This window comes from Salmo trutta, chromosome 37, assembly GCF_901001165.1.
Source record: "Salmo trutta chromosome 37, fSalTru1.1, whole genome shotgun sequence".
Taxonomy (NCBI): domain Eukaryota; kingdom Metazoa; phylum Chordata; class Actinopteri; order Salmoniformes; family Salmonidae; genus Salmo; species Salmo trutta.
The window spans coordinates 1,351,267-1,373,766 of NC_042993.1; the positions used below are offsets into that span (position 1 = coordinate 1,351,267).

At 44.8% G+C, this 22,500-nt stretch overlaps 1 pseudogene; it reads left to right on the forward strand.

The window, feature by feature from the left end:
* Positions 1–22,500, forward strand: part of LOC115176699 (small conductance calcium-activated potassium channel protein 2-like) — a 157,627-nt pseudogene that overhangs the window by 79,920 nt on the left and 55,207 nt on the right.

Consider the following 22,500-nt stretch of genomic DNA (forward strand, 5'->3'; position numbering starts at 1 on the left):
CTATTTAATAGTCTATTAGTCATATGACTCACCTGCCCATCAGCAACACGCCTGTTTACCTTTCTGTCAGTTGCATGCTCAGCATGCTTCTTGGAGTTGCTCTGAGTGTGTGTGTTCATCAGTATTCAGACCCACATCAGCAGTAATGGATGCTGAGCCAAATCGAAGACGTTGTTCAATAGAGATTGGATTCCCAGAATACGTACAGCTTCTAACAGGATATAGACACACACACACACACACACACACACACACACACACACACACACACACACACACACACACTACAGTAGGTGCACACACATACTATAACCGTAGGCGCACACTCACACTAGTGTGTGCAGGGCTGTCACGCCCTGACCATAGAGAGCCATTGTTTCTCTATGGTGTACTAGGTCAGGGCGTGACTAGGGAGTGATCTAGTATATCTATGTCTATGTTGTGTTCTAGTTTCTTTTTCTATGTTGGTGTTTTGTATAATTCCCAATTAGAGGCAGCTGGTAATCGTTGTCTCTAATTGGGGATCATATTTAAGTAGTTCTTTTTCCCACCTGTGTTTGTGGAATCTTGTTTCTGTGTAGTTGCCTATGAGCACTGCTTGAGCGTTTCGTTTATTGTTTTTGTGCGTTTCACTTAAATAAAATATGTGGAAGCCAGATCACGCTGCGCCTTGGTCCGCTCATTACGACGGTCATGACATTGGCATCTATTCTATCTTGGAGTGTTGCTGGTAGGGATGTGAGTGCAGGGGGAAATTAGAGGGATTCTATCTGAAGTTACTAGCATTCATACATTCTCTCTTTCTCTTTTCACCTCTGTTTACCACCTTTTATCTCTCTCTCTCTCTCTTTATCAGATTATGTCCCTCTCAGTTCCTCTGTCTCTGGGCTCAATTCAATTCTATGACTTTCTCCTTCTCTCTTGCATTCTACCCTCATCCCTCTAAATATACCCCATTCTACCTCTCTCCATCTGTACCTCTCTCCCTCTTTCACTCTCTTCACATCTTGCTTTGTCTCTGAAGTGTCAACCTATTTCAGACTCTCTGTATAGAGCTTGCCAGCTTGTGGTCCTAAAATCTGGAAATAACTTACCTCTGGTTCGTTCAGCAATCCCTATGGGGAAAATGAATGGGGAAAGAACAGGGTTTTGGAATAAACACAAAAAATAAGGTCTGAGGTTAACACAGGCTCAAGAGATTTCATACATTTTGTTCTATGAGATAATAGCAGTCAGTTAACATGACCTTTATTTAATTATCAAGCCTCTATTTATTGTTCTACCCTTCCATGTTCTCTCTATGTCCCCTTCCTGTCTGTCCCCCTCTCGCTGTTTCCCTTACCTCCTCTCCCTGTTCTCTCTATGTCCCCTTCCTGTCTGTCCCCCTCTTGCTGTTTCCCTTACCTCCTCTCCCTGTTCTCTCTATGTCCCCTTCCTGTCTGTCCCCCTCTCGCTGTTTCCCTTACCTCCTCTCCCTGTTCTCTCTATGTCCCCTTCCTGTCTGTCCCCCTCTTGCTGTTTCCCTTACCTCCTCTCCCTGTTCTCTCTATGCCCCCTTCCTGTCTGTCCCCCTCTCGCTGTTTCCCTTACCTCCTCTCCCTGTTCTCTCTATGCCCCCTTCCTGTCTGTCCCCCTCTTGCTGTTTCCCTTACCTCCTCTCCCTGTTCTCTCTATGTCCCCTTCCTGTCTGTCCCCCTCTCGCTGTTTCCCTTACCTCCTCTCCCTGTTCTCTCTATGTCCCCTTCCTGTCTGTCCCCCTCTCGCTGTTTCCCTTACCTCCTCTCCCTGACCCTTATTTTCTCTCTGTCCCTAACCTCCTCTCCCTGACCCTTATTTTCTCTCTGTCCCTAACCTCCTCCTGTATGTTTCTCTCCCTCACTTCCATCTTCTCTCTCCTTCCCTTTCTATCCAGTGTCTGTTCTTATCAGTCAGAGGTATTGTCCATGTAGGATGAAGCCAGTGGAGCACAGCATGCTAGAGGAAATAATGACACCACATCCAGATACATATGATCTGACCCCCCCCCTCCACCCTCCACCCCACACCATACTCCTCTGTGGATGAAGCCCCCCCTCCACCCTCCACCCCACACCATACTCCTCTGTGGATGGAGCCCCCCCTCCACCCTCCACCCTCCACCCTCCACCATACTCCTCTGTGGATGGAGCCCCCCCTCCACCCTCCACCCCACACCATACTCCTCTGTGGATGGAGCCCCCCCTCCACCCTCCACCCCACACCATACTCCTCTGTGGATGGAGCCTCCCCTCCACCCTCCACCCCACACCATACTCCTCTGTGGATGGAGCCCCCCCTCCACCCTCCACCATACTCCTCTGTGGATGGAGCCCCCCTCCACCCTCCACCATACTCCTCTGTGGATGGAGCCCTCCCTCCACCCTCCACCATACTCCTCTGTGGATGGAGCCCCCCTCCACCCTCCACCATACTCCTCTGTGGATGGAGCCCCCCCTCCACCCTCCACCATACTCCTCTGTGGATGGAGCCCCCCTCCACCCTCCACCAAACTCCTCTGTGGATGGAGCCCCCCCTCCACCCTCCACCATACTCCTCTGTGGATGGAGCCCCCCTCCACCCTCCACCCCACACCATACTCCTCTGTGGATGGAGCCCCCCCTCCACCCTCCACCATACTCCTCTGTGGATGGAGCCCCCCTCCACCCTCCACCATACTCCTCTGTGGATGGAGCCCCCCTCCACCCTCCACCATACTCCTCTGTGGATGGAGCCCCCCCTCCACCCTCCACCCCACACCATACTCCTCTGTGGATGGAGCCCCCCTCCACCCCACACCATACTCCTCTGTGGATGGAGCCCCCCCCCACCCCACACCACACTCCTCTGTGGATGGAGCCCCCCCTCCACCCTCCACCCCACACCATACTCCTCTGTGGATGGAGCCCCCCCTCCACCCTCCACCCCACACCATACTCCTCTGTGGATGGAGCCCTCCCTCCACCCCACACCATACTCCTCTGTGGATGGAGCCCCCCCTCCACCCCACACCATACTTCTCTGTGGATGGAGCCCCCCCCCACCCCACACCATACTCCTCTGTGGATGGAGCCCCCCCCCACCCCTCACCATACTCCTCTGTGTATGGAGCCCCCCCTCCACACTACACCATACTCCTCTGTGGATGGAGCCCCCCTCCCCTCCACCCCACACCATACTCCTCTGTGGATGGAGCCCCCCCTCAACCCCACACCATACTCCTCTGTGGATGGAGCCCCCCTCCACCCCACACCATACTCCTCTGTGGATGGAGCCCCCCCTCAACCCCACACCATACTCCTCTGTGGATGGAGCCCCCCCTCAACCCCACACCATACTCCTCTGTGGATGGAGCCCCCCCTCAACCCCACACCATACTCCTCTGTGGATGGAGCCCCCCCTCCACCCGTGGAACGACCGTTAATACATGAGGAAATATGTATATACATAGACTGAAGACATTTCATGTACATACAGATGATCTCATTATTCAACACAAGGTTGCCTCTTACTGAGGGAGAGTGGAATAGATTGGGTATGGGGGGGTCAGGGGGATTGTAGTCTCTTTCCACACCTTGGGACCAGAAGGTTGTTGGTTCAGCACCCCCAGGCAGGGAATGCTGCCCCCAAGTTCACTACAGTAAATCAGCAGCATGCAGACCTTGTTAGGGAAACACTGGGTACATTCTAACAGTATGTTAATATCAGACCTTGTTAGGGAAACACTGGGTACATTCTAACAGTATGTTAATATCAGACCTTGTTAGGGAAACACTGGGTACATTCTAACAGTATGTTAATATCAGACCTTGTTAGGGAAACACTGGGTACATTCTAACAGTATGTTAATATCAGACCTTGTTAGGGAAACACTGGGTACATTCTAACAGTATGTTAATATCAGACCTTGTTAGGGAAACACTGGGTACATTCTAACAGTATGTTAATATCAGACCTTGTTAGGGAAACACTGGGTACATTCTAACAGTATGTTAATATCAGACCTTGTTAGGGAAACACTGGGTACATTCTAACAGTATGTTAATATCAGACCTTGTTAGGGAAACACTGGGTACATTCTAACAGTATGTTAATGTCAGACCTTGTTAGGGAAACACTGGGTACATTCTAACAGTACGTTAATATCAGACCTTGTTAGGGAAACACTGGGTACATTCTAACAGTATGTTAATATCAGACCTTGTTAGGGAAACACTGGGTACATTCTAACAGTATGTTAATATCAGATCTTGTTAGGGAAACACTGGGTACATTCTAACAGTATGTTAATATCAGACCTTGTTAGGGAAACACTGGGTACATTCTAACAGTATGTTAATATCAGACCTTGTTAGAGAAACACTGGGTACATTCTAACAGTATGTTAATATCAGACCTTGTTAGGGAAACACTGGGTACATTCTAACAGTATGTTAATATCAGACCTTGTTAGGGAAACACTGGGTACATTCTAACAGTATGTTAATATCAGACCTTGTTAGGGAAACACTGGGTACATTCTAACAGTATGTTAATATCAGACCTTGTTAGGGAAACACTGGGTACATTCTAACAGTATGTTAATATCAGACCTTGTTAGGGAAACACTGGGTACATTCTAACAGTATGTTAATATCAGACCTTGTTAGGGAAACACTGGGTACATTCTAACAGTATGTTAATATCAGACCTTGTTAGAGAAACACTGGGTACATTCTAACAGTATGTTAATATCAGACCTTGTTAGGGAAACACTGGGTACATTCTAACAGTATGTTAATATCAGACCTTGTTAGGGAAACACTGGGTACATTCTAACAGTATGTTAATATCAGACCTTGTTAGGGAAACACTGGGTACATTCTAACAGTATGTTAATATCAGACCTTGTTAGGGAAACACTGGGTACATTCTAACAGTATGTTAATATCAGACCTTGTTAGGGAAACACTGGGTACATTCTAACAGTATGTTAATATCAGACCTTGTTAGGGAAACACTGGGTACATTCTAACAGTATGTTAATATCAGACCTTGTTAGGGAAACACTGGGTACATTCTAACAGTATGTTAATATCAGACCTTGTTAGGGAAACACTGGGTACATTCTAACAGTATGTTAATATCAGACCTTGTTAGGGAAACACTGGGTACATTCTAACAGTATGTTAATATCAGACCTTGTTAGGGAAACACTGGGTACATTCTAACAGTATGTTAATATCAGACCTTGTTAGGGAAACACTGGGTACATTCTAACAGTATGTTAATATCAGACCTTGTTAGGGAAACACTGGGTACATTCTAACAGTATGTTAATATCAGACCTTGTTAGGGAAACACTGGGTACATTCTAACAGTATGTTAATATCAGACCTTGTTAGGGAAACACTGGGTACATTCTAACAGTACGTTAATATCAGACCTTGTTAGGGAAACACTGGGTACATTCTAACAGTATGTTAATATCAGACCTTGTTAGGGAAACACTGGGTACATTCTAACAGTATGTTAATATCAGACCTTGTTAGGGAAACACTGGGTACATTCTAACAGTATGTTAATATCAGACCTTGTTAGGGAAACACTGGGTACATTCTAACAGTATGTTAATATCAGACCTTGTTAGGGAAACACTGGGTACATTCTAGCAGTATGTTAATATCAGACCTTGTTAGGGAAACACTGGGTACATTCTAACAGTATGTTAATATCAGACCTTGTTAGGGAAACACTGGGTACATTCTAACAGTATGTTAATATCAGACCTTGTTAGGGAAACACTGGGTACATTCTAACAGTATGTTAATATCAGACCTTGTTAGGGAAACACTGGGTACATTCTAACAGTATGTTAATATCAGACCTTGTTAGGGAAACACTGGGTACATTCTAACAGTACGTTAATATCAGACCTTGTTAGGGAAACACTGGGTACATTCTAGCAGTATGTTAATATCAGACCTTGTTAGGGAAACACTGGGTACATTCTAGCAGTATGTTAATATCAGACCTTGTTAGGGAAACACTGGGTACATTCTAGCAGTATGTTAATATCAGACCTTGTTAGGGAAACACTGGGTACATTCTAGCAGTATGTTAATATCAGACCTTGTTAGGGAAACACTGGGTACATTCTAGCAGTATGTTAATATCAGACCTTGTTAGAGAAACACTGGGTACATTCTAACAGTATGTTAATATCAGACCTTGTTAGGGAAACACTGGGTACATTCTAACAGTACGTTAATATCAGACCTTGTTAGGGAAACACTGGGTACATTCTAACAGTATGTTAATATCAGACGTTGTTAGGGAAAAAGGGAAAATAAATCAACAATATTGTTTGTTCTTCACTGTTTGCCCTTCTTGCTGGTCACAAATCTTGCTGCTGTGATTGCACAGTGTGCTATTTCACCTAATAGATATGGGAGTTAATCAGAATTGGATTTACTTTCAAATTATTTGTGGGTCTGTGTAATCTGAGGGAAATATGTGTCTCTAATATGGTCATACATTTCCACTTCGTTTTGTGGGCACGTAGACTGTCTTCTCTTGAGAGCCATGTCTGCCTACGGTGGCCTCTCTCAATAGCAAGACTATGCTCACTGAGTCTGTACATAGTCAAAGCTTTTCTTAATTTTGGGTCAGTCACAATGGTCAGGTTTTCTGCAGTGTCTCAATTTGGTGTTTGTCCTATTTTGTGGACCCCAGACTTCACAACCATAGCGTGTTCTATAACTGATTCAAGTATTTTTTTGCCAGATTCTAATTGGGATGTCAAATTGTATGTTCTCTCTCTTTCTCTCTCTCTCTCTCTCTCTCTCTCTCTCTCTCTCTCTCTCTCTCTCTCTCTCTCTCTATCTCTCTCAGCTGTGTAGAGAAAGCCAGAGAGGTGTTCCCTCAGAGTTGAGAGCACAGTCTAGGAAAGTGTGTCATCTGTTTTCCTATATGTGTGTGTGTGTGTGTGTGTGTGTTCGTGTGTGTGTGTGTGTGTGTGTGTGCGTGTGTGTGTGTGTGTGTGTGTGTGTGTGTGTGTGTGTGTGTGTGTGTGTGTGTGTGTGTGTGTGTGTGTGTGTGTGTGTGTGTGTGTGTGTGTGTGTGATTGAGAGAGAAAGAGAGATAGAGAGATGTGAGATCCTTGTCCTAGTTTTTATCTCTCTCTTCAAGGGATTTCCATGCTGCAGGCCTTGCAAGGCGTTTCCCACCCTATTTGTGTGTGTGAGTGTGTGTGCACGTATGCGTGTGTCCTCTCCATCACTGTGTCCTGTGGTGTGTAGTCTAGCCTGTCTCTCTCCTCCCTGAGGTGGGCTTTCCCCTCAGGTAGAACTCACCCCTAACCACAGATCTAGGATAAGATTACCCTACTGCTAATACCAACCTTATCCATTAGGGGGATAAAAAATATCTGACCCTGTATCAGTGCTTAGGGAAAACATCTACTGTACAGGTGCAACTTTCTAACTCCGCCCATCACTTTTGGACTTTATAGCGTTACCAGAAGGCATGGATTATTGAGTTATTGTTAGTTTTACACTTAAGACATGACTTTGCCGTTGTGTTGTAGAATTTGTTAATTTTGTCTCTTGTGTAACAGATTCTATACATTAGTTTATACTGGATTAAGCATACATTTTTGTTAACTGTAATCTCGTTAGTTATGTTCCAACATTACCTCCATCTTGTGCCAATATCAGTTATTTTTATGTTTTGGTTCCAATTTTTATATTTGTTTCCAAGAGATTGTCAGTTGGATAGGCTCTCTGCAAGGTTTTGCATATCTAACCTATCATATGAATATCCTTTTCTGACTCAAATAGGAATCCCTCAAGATTGCGCTGATGTCCAAAAATGTTTAAATATACATTTCTTGATATTAAACTTTTAACTTGCATTTGAAAATATCTACATTGGTCAGTCCAAAATTGCTTTTTAATTCTGTATTACCAAGTCATTTACGGTTTCTATTCCTTTAGTTTTCCATGTGGACCAATTTATCTGTACATTCTGAAAATATATCAAATATAGTTTTTTGGGAGTGATATTGGTTCTTGTATGTTTCATTTTCTTCCATATTGTTCTAGTGTTCTAAACTATGAAGTTGTTCATGTTCTTAGCTTTATCCTTTGAAAATAGACACGTAAAAAATTCTGGGGATGAGCATGCTCATCTTCAATATGTACTCATTGTTCCTCTTTAGTGAATTTAACTATAAGCCATGACATCATTTTCTGGAATTTTCCACGCTGTTTAAAGGCACAGTCAACTTAGTGATGTAATCTTCTGACCCACTGGAATTGTGATACAGTGAATTATAAGTGAAATAATCTGTCTGTAAACAACTGTTGGAAAAATTACTTGTGTCATGCACAAAGTAGATGTCCTAACCGACTTGCCAAAACTATAGTTTGTTAACAAGAAATTTGTGGAGTGGTTAAAAAACGAGTTTTAATGACTCCAACCTAAGTGTATGTAAACTTCCGACTTCAACTGTATGCTGAGCACTTGTTGGCTGCTTTTCCCTCACTCTGCGGTTCGACTCATCCCAAACCATCTCAATTTGGTTGAGGTCGGGGGATTGTGGAGGCCAGGTCATCTAATGCAGCACTCCATCACTCCCCTTGTTGGTAAAATAGCCCTTACACAGCCTGGAGATGTGTTGGGTCATTGTCCTGTTGAAAAACAAATGATAGTCCCACTAAGCCCAAACCAGATGGGATGGTGTATCGCTGCAGAATGCTGTGGTAGCCATGCTGGTTAAGTGTGCCTTGAATTCTAAATAAATCACTGACAGTTTCACCAGCAAATCACACCTCACAAAGACACAGTGGTTGGAACCAAAAATGTCACATTTGGACTCCAGACCATTGCTCATGTTTCTTGGCCCAAGCAAGTCTCTTCTTCTTATTGGTGTCCTTTAGTAGTAGTTTCTTTGCAGAAATTCGACCATGAAGGCCTGATTCACGCAGTCTCCTCTGAACAGTTGATGTTGAGATGTGTCTGTTACTTGAACTCTGTGAAGCATTTATTTGAGCAGCAATCTGAGGCTGGTAACTCTAATGAACTTATCCTCTGCAGCAGAGGTAACTCTGGGTCTTTCATTCCTGTGGCGGTCCTCATGAGAGCCAGTTTCATCATAGCGCTTGATGGTTTTTGCGACTGCACTTGAAGAAACTTTCAATGTTCTTGACATTTTCTGTATTGCGTGACCTTCATGTCTTAAAGTAATGATGTCATTTCTGTTTGCTTATTTGAGCTGTTCTTGCCATAAAATGGACTTGGTCTTTTACCAAATAGGGCTATCTTCTGTATACCCCCCACCTTGTCACAACACAACTGACTGGCTCAAACTTTTAAGAAGGCACAACTTTTAATAGAAATGCATTCCAGGTGACTACCTCATGAAGCTGGTTGAGAGAATGCCAAGAGTGTGCAATGCTCTCATTAAAGAAAAGGGTGGCTATTTGAAGAATCTCAAATATAAAATATATTTAGATTTGTTTAACAGTTTTTTGGTTACTACATGATTCCATAAGTGTTATTTCATAGTTTTGATGTCTTGTAGAAAATAGTAAAAATAAAGAAAAACCCTTGAATGAGTAGGTGTAACTGTTGACCGGTAGTGTATATCTATATTTTGTTACCCCCCTTTTCTCCCCAATTTCAATCTTGTCTCATCCTCCGAAACATGACCTGCTTAACCCGGAAGCCAGCCGCACCAATGTGTCGGAGGAAACACTGTTCAGCTTACGACTGAGGTCAGTCTGCAGGCGCCCGGCCCGCCACAAGAAGCCACTAGAGCCCGATGAGCCAAGTAAAGCCCCTCCGGACAAACCCTCCCCTAACCCGGACAATGCTGGGCCAATTGTGCACTGCCCTATGGGACTCCCGATCACGACCGGTTGTGATACAACCCAGGATCGAACCTGGGTCTGTAGTGATGCCTCTACCACTGCGATGCAGTGCCTTAGACCACTGCACCACCCGGGAGGCCCGCGAATATACTTTTTGGTGGGGTAATTGGTATTACAGACAATAAATATCTAAACTTTGGGAGCCATGCCATTCTAAAGAGGTTTATTCTTCCTGTAAGATTTATGGGAAGATTATTCAATTTAATTAGATCTGCTTTCATATTGTTGAGTAATGGGATAAATTTATCTTTACGTAACAAAATGTGTAAAAAGTCAAGGGGTCTGAGTACTTTCCGAATGCACTGTATTTGTTGTTTATTGTTACTTATTAAGCATCCTAAGTATTTGATATGTTTTGTGGTCCACTTAAAGGATTGCAGGAGATCATGAGTTATTATTTTTCCTATTGCCATTAGTTCGTTTTTTTCCACATACATTTCAATACTGAGATTTTAGAGTATTCTTGAAATATTATTTTGCAAGGGGGTCATTTACATTTTCAACATTGGTCAGATATACCAGGAGATCATCTGTAAATAAGTTTAGTTTATATTCATGTTTGCCAATACTGATGCCTGTTACTTTGGGTCCTGTCTAATTCTTTTTATATGCGGTTCAATTGCCAGTGCAAACAGGAGAAGATAGAATATCCCTGTCTTGTGCCCCTTTCTGAAGCAATTTTGTCAGATAATGTATTATTTGTGTATATTTTTGCTTTAGGATATTTATATAATATTTTTATTACATGTATTATTTTAGCTGGAAAGTTGAAAGCTTCCAAAGGTTTGAATAGAAAAGGCTATTCAAGGCCTCCCAAGTGGGGCAGCTGTCGAAGGCACTGCATCGCAGGGCTTGAGGCATGACTACAGACCCGGGTTCTATCCCAGGCTGTATCACAACCGGCCATAACCCAGAGTCCCATAGGGCGATACGCAATTGGACCAGGATCGAACCTGGGTTAGGGAAGGATTTGGCTGGGGGGGCTTTACTTGGCTCATCATGCTCTAGCGACTCCTTGTGGTGGGCCAGGCGCCTGCAGGCTGACCTCGGTCATCAGTTGGATGGTGTTTCCTCTGACACATTGGTGCAGCTAGCTTCCAGGTTAAGCGGGCGGATGTTAAGAAGCGCGGTTTGGTGGGTCATGTTTCGGGGGACGCATGGTTCTCGACCTTCACCTCTCCCGAGCTCGTTGGGAAGTTGTAGCGATGAGACAAGATCGAAAAAGGGGGTAAAATAAAAGAAAATGAAAGAAAAGCCCATTCAAGACGGTCCAAAGCCATTTCAGCATCAACAGCCATTATTGATACATCTATATCTTGTTTTTTAGCATTTAGTATTCAACTGAAACATGTTCTTCTATTTGTTTGTAAGTGTCTATTTTTAATAAACCCTGTTTGATTGATATGTATGAAGTCCGGTAAGACTTTTGACATTTTATTGCTTATTAGCTTTGTTATTATTTTATTGTCACAATTTATTAAACTTATGGGTCTATAATCAGCAGAGCACCCAGATTTAGCTGGTTTTAATATAAATGAAATAAGTGTTTGATACGTGGAACTCCTTCCGTCTCTCGCTCTGGTCTGTTGTTACAGCAGAGTCCCTAGCAGAGCAGGGCTGGAGACGGGATTTGGGGGGTAGGACGTTTGGATGATGGAAGGAGAAGTTTTACAGACACACACACACACCTAGAGCACACACACACTCCCAAAGCACATACAGTCAGTGGCTGTGGACAGGAGTGGGTGAGAGGGGGAGGCAGGGTGAGGGAGGGGTTAGATGGGGTTGTCAGGCCGGGAGCCAAAGAGGGTTTAGAGGTGTCCTATTATAGCGCACCAGGAGACATCCGCTAGCTAATCCCCTGCCAGTTTACACCTTCACCTGTGAAAAGGCCTCACCTATCTTTGGCCTTCATAATTTCCTCTGCTCACTTTCCGCCATCTATCCCTCGCTCTCTCTCTCTTTGCCTGTCCTTTATTTCCACACGCCTTCTATCTCATCCCTCCCTCCTGCCTAGTCCCTTTTCCCTCTGTGGGTTTTGACCACTGGTACTGTACCCCACTAGTTAACACAGCCACAAAGTCAGATTCCTCAGCCACAAAGTCAAAATTGGTTACACAAATGTGCTTTTTGGTCTTAATTTAAGGTTAGCAGGTGGTTAATGTTAGGGTTAAGGTTAGGGTAAGGTTTCAAATTACATTTTAAGAAGATAAAAAGTACAAATAGGTGGGGTTATGCCATAATTATGACTTTGTGGATGTGTTAACTAGTGACGACACTCCCCGCTCTCCTCTCCTCCCTCCCTTCTTCTCCCACTTCCCTCCCTCTCTCCCTCCTCCCCCTCTCCTACTGTTCTGTGGTGTTAGCCCGGTGGTGCTCAGTCATTCCATTGACAGATTACCTTCTTAATGGAATTTAATTATTTAGTTTTTCCTTGTGGCCATTCATCCAGGAAAAGAGTGACAGCAGCAGGGGGGGGGGAAGAGAGGAGGAAGAGGAGGGAGGACTGTGTAGAGGTGTGTGGAATGAAGAGGAAGGGGGGAGGGAGAAAAGGAGGGATGGTCATTTCCTCTGATGGTGCGAGTCTGAATCACTTCTGTTTGGATTTGTTTGGATGTCATTCAGAAAGAGGGAGGGAGGATCTGGGGAAGAGAGAGAAAGAGGGAGTGAGGGATAGAAGAGCGGCAGTGTCACACGCACACACACACACACACACACACACACACACACACACACACACACACACACACACACACACACACACACACACACACACAAACACACTGAAGGGACAGCAGAGTGAATGACGATCAGTTTGCAGACAAAAGAGATGTTCTGTAAGTGTGAATGAGTTGTGTGTGTGTTGGGGCTGTGATGGGCTTCCCTCTGACTCAATGGAAAAGCACAGTGCCATTAGTGTGCACAGACACACACACGCAGGCAGGCAAGCACACACATGCACGCACGCTGGCACGCACGCACGCACGCACGCACACACACACACACACACACACACACACAAACTTCTGTACTGTACTCTCTCTCACTCTCTTTGACTCTCACACACAGGATTTTCTCTCTATCTCTTCCCCTGTGTCCCTACCTCTCTTTTCCTCCCTCCCTCTTCCTCCCTCCCTCCCTCCCTCCCTCCCTCCCTCCCTCCCTCCCTCCCTCCCTGTCTCTCTCTCTCTCTCTCTCTCTATTTATCTCTTTCTCTCTTGCTGGTGATTCTAATTAAGCTTTGCTGGTCTTTGATGTTGTCGCCTTGGCAACAGTCACCATGACGAAGCTGGGTCTGCAAAACACCCGCTCTCACTCTCGTTCTCTCTCTCTCTCTCTCTTTCATGCACACATACACACACACTGACTGACATGCAGCATTCACAAATCATTTTACCTACAATACACGAGTGTGCAGAACACAATGACTCCTTGCGACACACACCAACAACATGATGAATGCTCCTTTTGTCTTTTCACCAGTGGCACCAGTTGCATGCTACACTGTCACGCAAACAGGGACATCTAGTCTGAAAGCTGAAAGTGTATTTGTGCTTTCTATCCAGCAGTGATCCACAGCTGGTTGTGTCTGTAAATGCACTGAATGTCATTCTGTTACTAGAGCACAGGGAGTGTCACTAGCCTGGGTGCCTGGGTGACTGTGTCTGCTTTCAACCAGGCCACAGGCTTTAGCTGTCTCACCAAGGTAAGTTGGCTGGAGCAGACACAGACACCTGGGATAGAATGTTACTACTACTGAACTCTCTTTTAGTGTCACATTTCAGTTTAACTATCTGTATCATTCCTTCTCTCTCTCTCTCTCTCTCTCTCTCGCTCTCTCTCTCTCTCTCTCACTCTCTCTCTCTTTACACCACATCCCCCTCTCTCTTTCTCTCTCTCTCCTCTCTCTCTTTACCCCCCCCCCCACTCTCTCTTGCTCTCTCTCTCTCTCTTTCTCTCGCTATCTGTCTTTCAATCTCTCTCTCCCTATCCCTTGTTCTTCAGTCTGGTAGTGGTTGTACATTAAATCCTGCTACAATGCAGGCCAGTTGAGGCCCCTGCAGATGAGTTGTGACTTCTGGTTGGTTCTGTACTGTGTTAGTTCTGTTGTTTGACCCTCTCATAGTGTTTGTTGTGTATGATGAGACAAAGTGTGTGGGATAAAAACCTCTCCAGATGAATCATGTGGATACAGTAAGAGCTGCTCTCTCTCTCTCTCTGCTCAACTCTGACTGTTCCTCTCTGCCCACCAGCATCTGTTCAACCTTTCATTTAAAACAGGGACTTCCCTACCTCGCTCCATCACTCGCTCTCCACCTGTCTGTCTCTCCTCTTCTCTGTCTCCCTTCTTTTTCTCTCTTTCTCATTCCCCTGCCTTCTCTTTTTCCCTATCTCTAGCTCCTCCCTCTCTCTCCTCCATATCTCCCCCCTCTCTCGTATTCTCTCTCTCTCATCTCCCCCCATCCGTCTCTTCCTGAAGGGGATGGTCTCTACTAAAACCCTGTTCTTAGCTCTTCCTCATAACAACCGCCCCGGCGACAGTATCAACAGTAACCACAGCAATTAAGAAAGCAAACAATATCAACTGAGCAGGAAAAAAACAGCAATTAAAGCATTATGGCTAGAGTGTGTTCATAATGATGCCAGAAATACATCCATAATGATGTCTCAAAGTAATGTTGTGACTGGGATAATGGGATCACTTAGGTTCCTGGGGTGTTAGCAGACAGTTAGCAGACAGTTAGCAGGCAGTTAGCAGACAGTTAGCAGACAGTTAGCAGGCAGTTAGCAGACAGTTAGCAGACAGTTAGCAGACAGTTATCCTACAGTTAGCAGACAGTTAGCTGACAGTTGGCAGACAGTTAGCAGACAGTTAGCAGACAGTTAGCAGACAGTTATCCTACAGTTAGCTGACAGTTAGCAGACAGTTAGCAGGCAGTTAGCAGACAGTTAGCAGACAGTTATCCTACAGTTAGCTGACAGTTGGCAGACAGTAAGCAGACAGTTAGCTGACAGTTAGCAGACAGTTATCCTACAGTTAGCTGACAGTTGGCAGACAGTTAGCAGACAGTTAGCTGACAGTTAGCAGACAGTTAGCCTACAGTTAGCAGACAGTTAGCTGACAGTTAACTGACCATAAGCTGAGAGTTAGCAGACAGTTAGCAGACAGTTAGCTGAGAGTTAGCTGACAATTAGCAGACGGTTAGCCTACAGTTAGCAGACAGTTAGCTGAGAGTTAGCAGACAGTTATCCTACAGTTAGTTGACAGTTGGCAGACAGTTAGCAGACAGTTAGCTGACAGTTAGCCTACAGTTAGCAGACAGTTAGCAGACAGTTAGCTGACCATAAGCTGAGAGTTAGCAGACAGTTAGCAGACAGTTAGCTGAGAGTTAGCTGACAATTAGCAGACGGTTAGCCTACAGTTAGCAGACAGTTAGTAGACAGTTAGCAGACAGTTAGTAGACAGTTAGCAGACAGTTAGCTGACAGTTATCCTACAGTTAGCAGACAGTTAGCCTACAGTTAGCAGACAGTTAGTAGACAGTTAGTAGACAGTTAGCAGACAGTTAGCTGACAGTTATCCTAGCAGACAGTTAGTAGACAGTTAGCAGACAGTTAGCTGACAGTTAGCAGACAGTTAGCAGACAGTTAGTAGACAGTTAGCAGACAGTTAGCAGACAGTTAGCTGACAGTTATCCTACAGTTAGCAGACAGTTATCCTACAGTTAGCAGACAGTTAGTAGACAGTTAGCAGACAGTTAGCTGACAGTTAGCAGACAGTTAGCAGACAGTTAGCAGACAGTTAGCAGACAGTTAGTAGACAGTTAGCAGACAGTTAGCAGACAGTTAGCTGACAGTTATCCTACAGTTAGCAGACAGTTAGCAGACAGTTAGTAGACAGTTAGCAGACAGTTAGCAGACAGTTAGCAGACAGTTAGCCTACAGTTAGCAGACAGTTAGTAGACAGTTAGCAGAGTTCGTTTTATATGAGGGAAAGGGGAACAAAGCAGTCTAAACATCAACAGTGTCACTACATTCTAACAGCTTCCTCTCATCAAATCAATGATTATCCACTGTGATATGCAAAGCCATTATATTGACTACTACAGGCACTAACACTGTAATCATGTACCAAACTACTGATAATGATGATGATGATGATGGTGACCATGATGATGATGTCGACGCTCATTGCTAAGTAATTAAAAAGTCGTTAAAATGCTACCTCCGCTCTAACCAGCCCTCGTTCTATCTTCCTGTCCCTTGTTCCTCCTTTCCCTACCACAGCTCTTCGTCATCGACAACGGAGCGGACGACTGGCGCATCGCCATGACGTTGAATCGGGTGTTGCTGATATCGTTGGAGCTACTGGTGTCGGCGGTGCATCCGGTGCCCGGGGACTTTAAGTTCCAGTGGCGGGCACGTCTGGCGTTCTCTTACGCCCCGTCCCAGGCTGAGGCTGACCTGGACATGGTGCTGAGTGTTCCCATGTTCCTCCGCCTCTACCTCATCGCCCGAGTCATGCTGCTGCACAGCAAACTGTTCACTGATGCCTCCTCGCGGAGCATAGGGGCCCTCAATAAGGTGTGTGTGTTCACTGATGCCTCCTCACGGAGCATAGGGGCCCTCAATAAGGTGTGTGTTCACTGAAGCCTCCTCACGGAGCATAGGGGCCTTCAATAAGATGTGTGTGTTCACTGATGCCTCCTCACGGAGCATAGGGGCCCTCAATAAGGTGTGTGTGTTCACTGATACCTCCTCACGGAGCATAGGGGCCTTCAATAAGGTGTGTGTGTTCACTGATGCCTCCTCACGGAGCATAGGGGCCCTCAATAAGGTGTGTGTGTTCACTGATACCTCCTCACGGAGCATACGGGCCCTCAATAAGGTGTGTGTGTGTGTTCATTCTTTCTCTTCACTCATTCTCTCTCACTCCTCCCATCTTGCCTTTCTCTCATCCTGTGTCTCACTCAATCTATTTCTCTCCTCCTGTGTCTCCCTCCATCTCTTTCTCTCCTCCTGTGTCTCCCTCCATCTCTTTCTCTCCTCCTGTGTCTCTCTCCATTTCTTTCTCTCCTTCTGTGTCTGTCCAATGAAGTATGAATGATTGATTGATGTCTACCTTGCTGTCTCAGCTTCTCACCTTCCCAGTAATTCAGACTGAATCCTCCTCTGTCAGGTAAGTGAAAACAGTAAAGATAGAGACTAAATCCTCCTCTGTCAGGTAACTGAGGACAGTAATGACGGAGACTAAATCCTCCTCTGTCAGGTAACTGAGGACAGTAATGACGGCGACTAAATCCTCCTCTGTCAGGTAACTGAGGACAATAATGACAGAGGATAAATCCTCCTCTGTCAGGTAACTGAGGACAGTAAAGACAGAGACTAAATCCTCCTCTGTCAGGTAACTGAGGACAGTAAAGACAGAGACTAAATCCTTCTCTGACAGGTAACTGAGGACAGTAAAGACAGAGACTAAATTCTCCTCTGTCAGTGTAATAAAGTCTGTGTGAGCTGGTGTGGAGGAGTCAGGCACAGGACAGCAGATATGAGTAAAAAACGTATTTACTCAAAATACAAACAAATACAACGCAATAATGCGAGCCCACAATAACGGACTGTATTCATACAAACAATTACTCACAAACAAACATGGGGGAACAGAGGTTTAAATAATGAACAAGTAATTGGGGAATTGAAACCAGGTGTGTAAGACAAAGACAAAACAAATGGAAAATGATAAGTGGATCGGCGATGGCTAGAAGGGCGGTGACGTCGACCGCCGAACGCCACTCGAACAAGGAGAGGGACCGACTTCGGCGGAAGTCGTGACAGTCAGGTAACTGAGGACAGTAATGACGGAGACTAAATCCTCCTCTGTCAGGTAACTGAGGACAGTAATGACGGAGACTAAATCCTCCTCTGTCAGGTAACTGAGGACAGTAATGACAGAGACTAAATCCTCCTCTTTCAGGTAACTGAGGACAGTAAAGACAGAGACTAAATCCTCCTCTTTCAGGTAACTGAGGACAGTAATGACGGAGACTAAATCCTTATCTGTCAGGTAACCGAGGACAGTAATGACAGAGAATAAATCCTCCTCTTTCAGGTAACTGAGGACAGTAAAGACAGAGACTAAATCCTTCTCTGTCAGGTAACTGAGGACAGTAATGACAGATATGCAGCAGGAATAATAAGGCAGAAGGGTGCTTCCTTATCCCATACGTAGTGCACTACTTGTATCCAATGCCCATAGGGAATAGGGTGCCATTTGGGACGCAACCTATGGGAATGAGATGCAGGGAAATTATTGAGAGAATTGGCGAATGAGAGTGAGAGAGTGAGTAGTGGGTATTACATGAGTGAGGTCAATAGTAAAGCGATAAAAGAAAGAGGGAGATATGATAGAGAGAATAGTACAATGAGACTGAGAAAAGGAGATGTAGAACTAATAGAAAGAGACGTAGACAGAGGGAGTGAGTGAGTGAGTGAGTGAGTGAGTGAGTGAGTGAGTGAGTGAGTGAGTGAGTGAGTGAGTGTGTGACAGTGTATTAGATGAGTAATGTGTTAGATAGTGAATTGGGTTGTAATATGTCCTTCAGGATATGGCTGAATGAGATGTAATGAGGGGAGCTGCTGTATGTGGAGCTCCTGGTGTTCTACTTGATTAACCCTCGTTTATCAGCTCTTAACACTTCAAAGGTTGAACTAACTACTGCTGAATGGACAGTTAATATGACCTGTTCCATTTATTACTATCAATATGACCTGACATGATTAAAACATGATTAATCAGGACCATGGAGGATGGAATCCCAACGTGAGAGTTTTCACATAAATCATGTGTTGTCAACAAGGGCTTTGAGATAATATTATATGTAGTAATACAGGTTCAAAAGGCCACAGGCTCCATTCCAGGAAGGCCGTCCCATTCAGTTGGTGTTTGAAGGTGCACTTTAACACAGTTTATGTATGTTTGTGTGTACAGATTATATACAGTTGAAGTCGGAAGTTTACATACACTTAGGTTGGAGTCATTAAAACTCGTTTTTCAACCACTCCACAAATTTCTTGTTAACAAACTATAGTTTTGGCAAGTCGGTTGTGGCATCTACCTTGTGCATGACACAATTAATTTTTCCAACAAATGTTTACAGAAAGATTATTTCACTTATAATTCACTGTATCACAATTCCAGTGGGTCAGAAGTTTACATACATTAAGTTGACTGTGCCTTTAAACAGCTTGGAAAATTCCAGAAAATGTCATCATGGCTTTAGAAGCTTCTGATTGGCTAATTGACATCATTTGAGTCAATTGGAGGTGTACCTGTGGATGTATTTCAAGGCCTACCTTCAAACTCAGTGTCTCTTTGGTTGACATCATGGGAAAATCAAAAGAATTCAGCCAAGACCTCAAAAAATAAATTTTAGACCTCCACAAGTCTGGTTCATCCTTGGGAACAATTTCCAAACGCCTGAAGGTACCACGTTCATCTGTACGAACAATGGTACGCAAGTATAAACATCATGGGACCACGCAGCCGTCATACCGCTCAGGAAGGAGACGCGTTCTGTCTCCTAGAGATGAACGTACTTTGGTGTGAAAAGTGCAAATCAATCCCAGAATCAGCAAAGGACCTTGATGCTGGAGGAAACAGGTACCAAAGTATCTATAACCACAGTAAAACGAGTCCTATGTTGACATAACCTGAAAAGCTGCTCAGCAAGGAAGAAGCCACTGCTACAAACCCGCCATATAAAAGCCAGACTATGGTTTGCAACTGCACATGGGGACAAAGATTGTACCTTTTGGAGAAATGTCCTCTGGTCTGATGAAACAAAAATACAACTGTTTGGCCATAATGACCATCGTTATGTTTGGAGAAAAAGGGGGAGGCTTGCAAGCTGAAGAACACCATCCCAACCGTGAAGCACGGGGGTGGCAGCATCATTGTCACAACATCCACAGAAGGTGGCGCCTCTCCCCGGTCGAGCGGCGCTCGGCGGTCGTCGTCGTCGGCCTACTAGCTGCCACCGATCCATGTTTCAGTGTCTGTTGGTTATGTCTGTTTTAGTCTGCACCTGGTCCTTGTTTGTCATTAGTGAGGGGGTATTTCGTTTGTCTGTTTTTGTTTGGGATTCGTGCGGGATTGTTGCTTGTTACGCTTTGTAGTGGGCAGGTTTATTGTATGTTTGGAGTGCGCTACGTATTTTTGTTAGGCATTAGGGTTGCCGGGCTGCGCCCCATCTAATTGGATTGTGGAGATGTTTTCCTTCCTTTTTGTGACTGTGCACCCTGCCTTGTTGCTGTGTTTACTATTGGCTGTATTAAAAACGGCTGTTCAACGGACCTCAGTCTCCTGCGCCTGACTTACCCCTTTCCTGCTTTCTTGGATATCGTGACAATCATGTTGTGGGTGTGCTTTGCTGCAGGAGGGACTGGTGCACTTCACAAAATAGATGGCATCATGAGGATGGAGAATTATGTGGATATATCAAATCAAATGTATTTATATAGCCCTTCGTACATCAGCTGAAATCTCAAAGTGCTGTACAGAAACCCAGCCTAAAACCCCAAACAGCAAGCAATGCATGTGAAAGAAGCACGGTGGCTAGGAAAAACTCCCTAGGAAAAACTCCCTAGAAAGGCCAAAAACCTAGGAAGAAACCTAGAGAGGAATCAGGCTATGAGGGGTGGCCAGTCCTCTTCTGGCTGTGCCGGGTGGATATTATAACAGAACATGGTCAAGATGTTAAAATGTTCATAAATGACCAGCATGGTCAAATAATAATAATCATAGTAGTTGTCGAGGGTGCAACAAGCACGTCCGGTGAACAGGTCAGGGTTCCATAGCCGCAGGCAGAACAGTTAAAACTGGAGCAGCAGCATGGCCAGGTGGACTGGGGACAGCAAGGAGTCATCATGCCAGGTAGTCCTGAGGCATGGTCCTAGGGCTCAGGTCCTCCGAGAGAAAGAAAGAAAGAGAGAAAGAAAGAGAGAATTAGAGAGAGCATAGAGAGAGCAACATCTCAAGACATCAGTCAGGAAGTTAAAGCTTGGTCGCAAATGGGTTTTCCAAATGGACAATGACCCCAAGCATACTTCCAAAGCTGTGGCAAAATGGCTTAAGGACAACAAAGTCAAGGTATTGGAGTGGCCATCACAAAGCCTCAATCCTATAGAAAATTTGTTGGCAGAACTGAAAAAGCGTGTGCGAGCAAGGAGGCCTACAAACCTGACTCAGTTACACCAGCTCTGTCAGGAGGAATGGGCCAAAATTCAGCTAACTTATTGTGGGAAGCTTGTAGAAGGCTACCTGAAACGTTTGACCCAAGTTAAACAATTTAAAGGCAATGCTACCAAATACTAATTGAGTGCATGTAAACTTCTGACCCACTGGGAATGTGATGAAAGAAATAAAAGCTGAACTAAATCATTCTCTCTGCTATTATTCTGACATTTCACATTCTTAAATAAAGTGGTGATCCTAACTGAGGATTAAATGTCAGGAATTGTGAAAAACTGAGTTGAAAAGTATTTGGCTAAGGTGTATGTAAACTTCTGACTTCAACTGTACGTTATATATGTTATCGATGACATCTAACGCTGTGTATGTGTGCGTGTGTTATGTGCGTGTGTGCGTTACAAATACATGTGTGCTTGCGTGCATGTGTGTGTGCTTTGCAGGTGCACTTTAACACAAGGTTTGTGATGAAGACTCTGATGACCATCTGTCCAGGCACTGTTCTCCTGGTCTTCAGCATCTCACTGTGGATCATCGCTGCCTGGACCGTACGAGTGTGTGAGAGGTACGTCCCTTTCTCTCTCTCTCTCTCCTTCTCTGTCTCTCTCTCTTTCCCTTTCTCTTTCTCTCTCTCTCTCTCTTTCTTTCTCTTCTCTCTCTCTCTCTCTCTCTCTCTCTCTCTCCCCCCAGGTATCATAATACCCAGGATGTGACCAGTAACTTCCTATCTCTCTCTCCAGGTATCATGATGCCCAGGATATGACCAGTAACTTCCTGTCTCTCTCTCCCCAGGTATCATGATGCCCAGGATATGACCAGTAACTTCCTGGCTCTCTCTCCCCAGGTATCATGATGCCCAGGATGTGACCAGTAACTTCCTGTCTCTCTCTCCCCAGGTATCATGATACCCAGGATATGACCAGTAACTTCCTGTCTCTCTCTCCCCAGGTATCATGATACCCAGGATATGACCAGTAACTTCCTATCTCTCTCTCCAGGTATCATGATACCCAGGATATGACCAGTAACTTCCTATCTCTCTCTCCAGGTATCATGATACCCAGGATATGACCAGTAACTTCCTATCTCTCTCTCCAGGTATCATGATACCCAGGATATGACCAGTAACTTCCTATCTCTCTCTCCAGGTATCATGATACCCAGGATATGACCAGTAACTTCCTATCTCTCTCTCCAGGTATCATGATACCCAGGATATGACCAGTAACTTCCTATCTCTCTCTCCAGGTATCATGATACCCAGGATATGACCAGTAACTTCCTATCTCTCTCTCCCCAGGTATCATGATGCCCAGGATGTGAC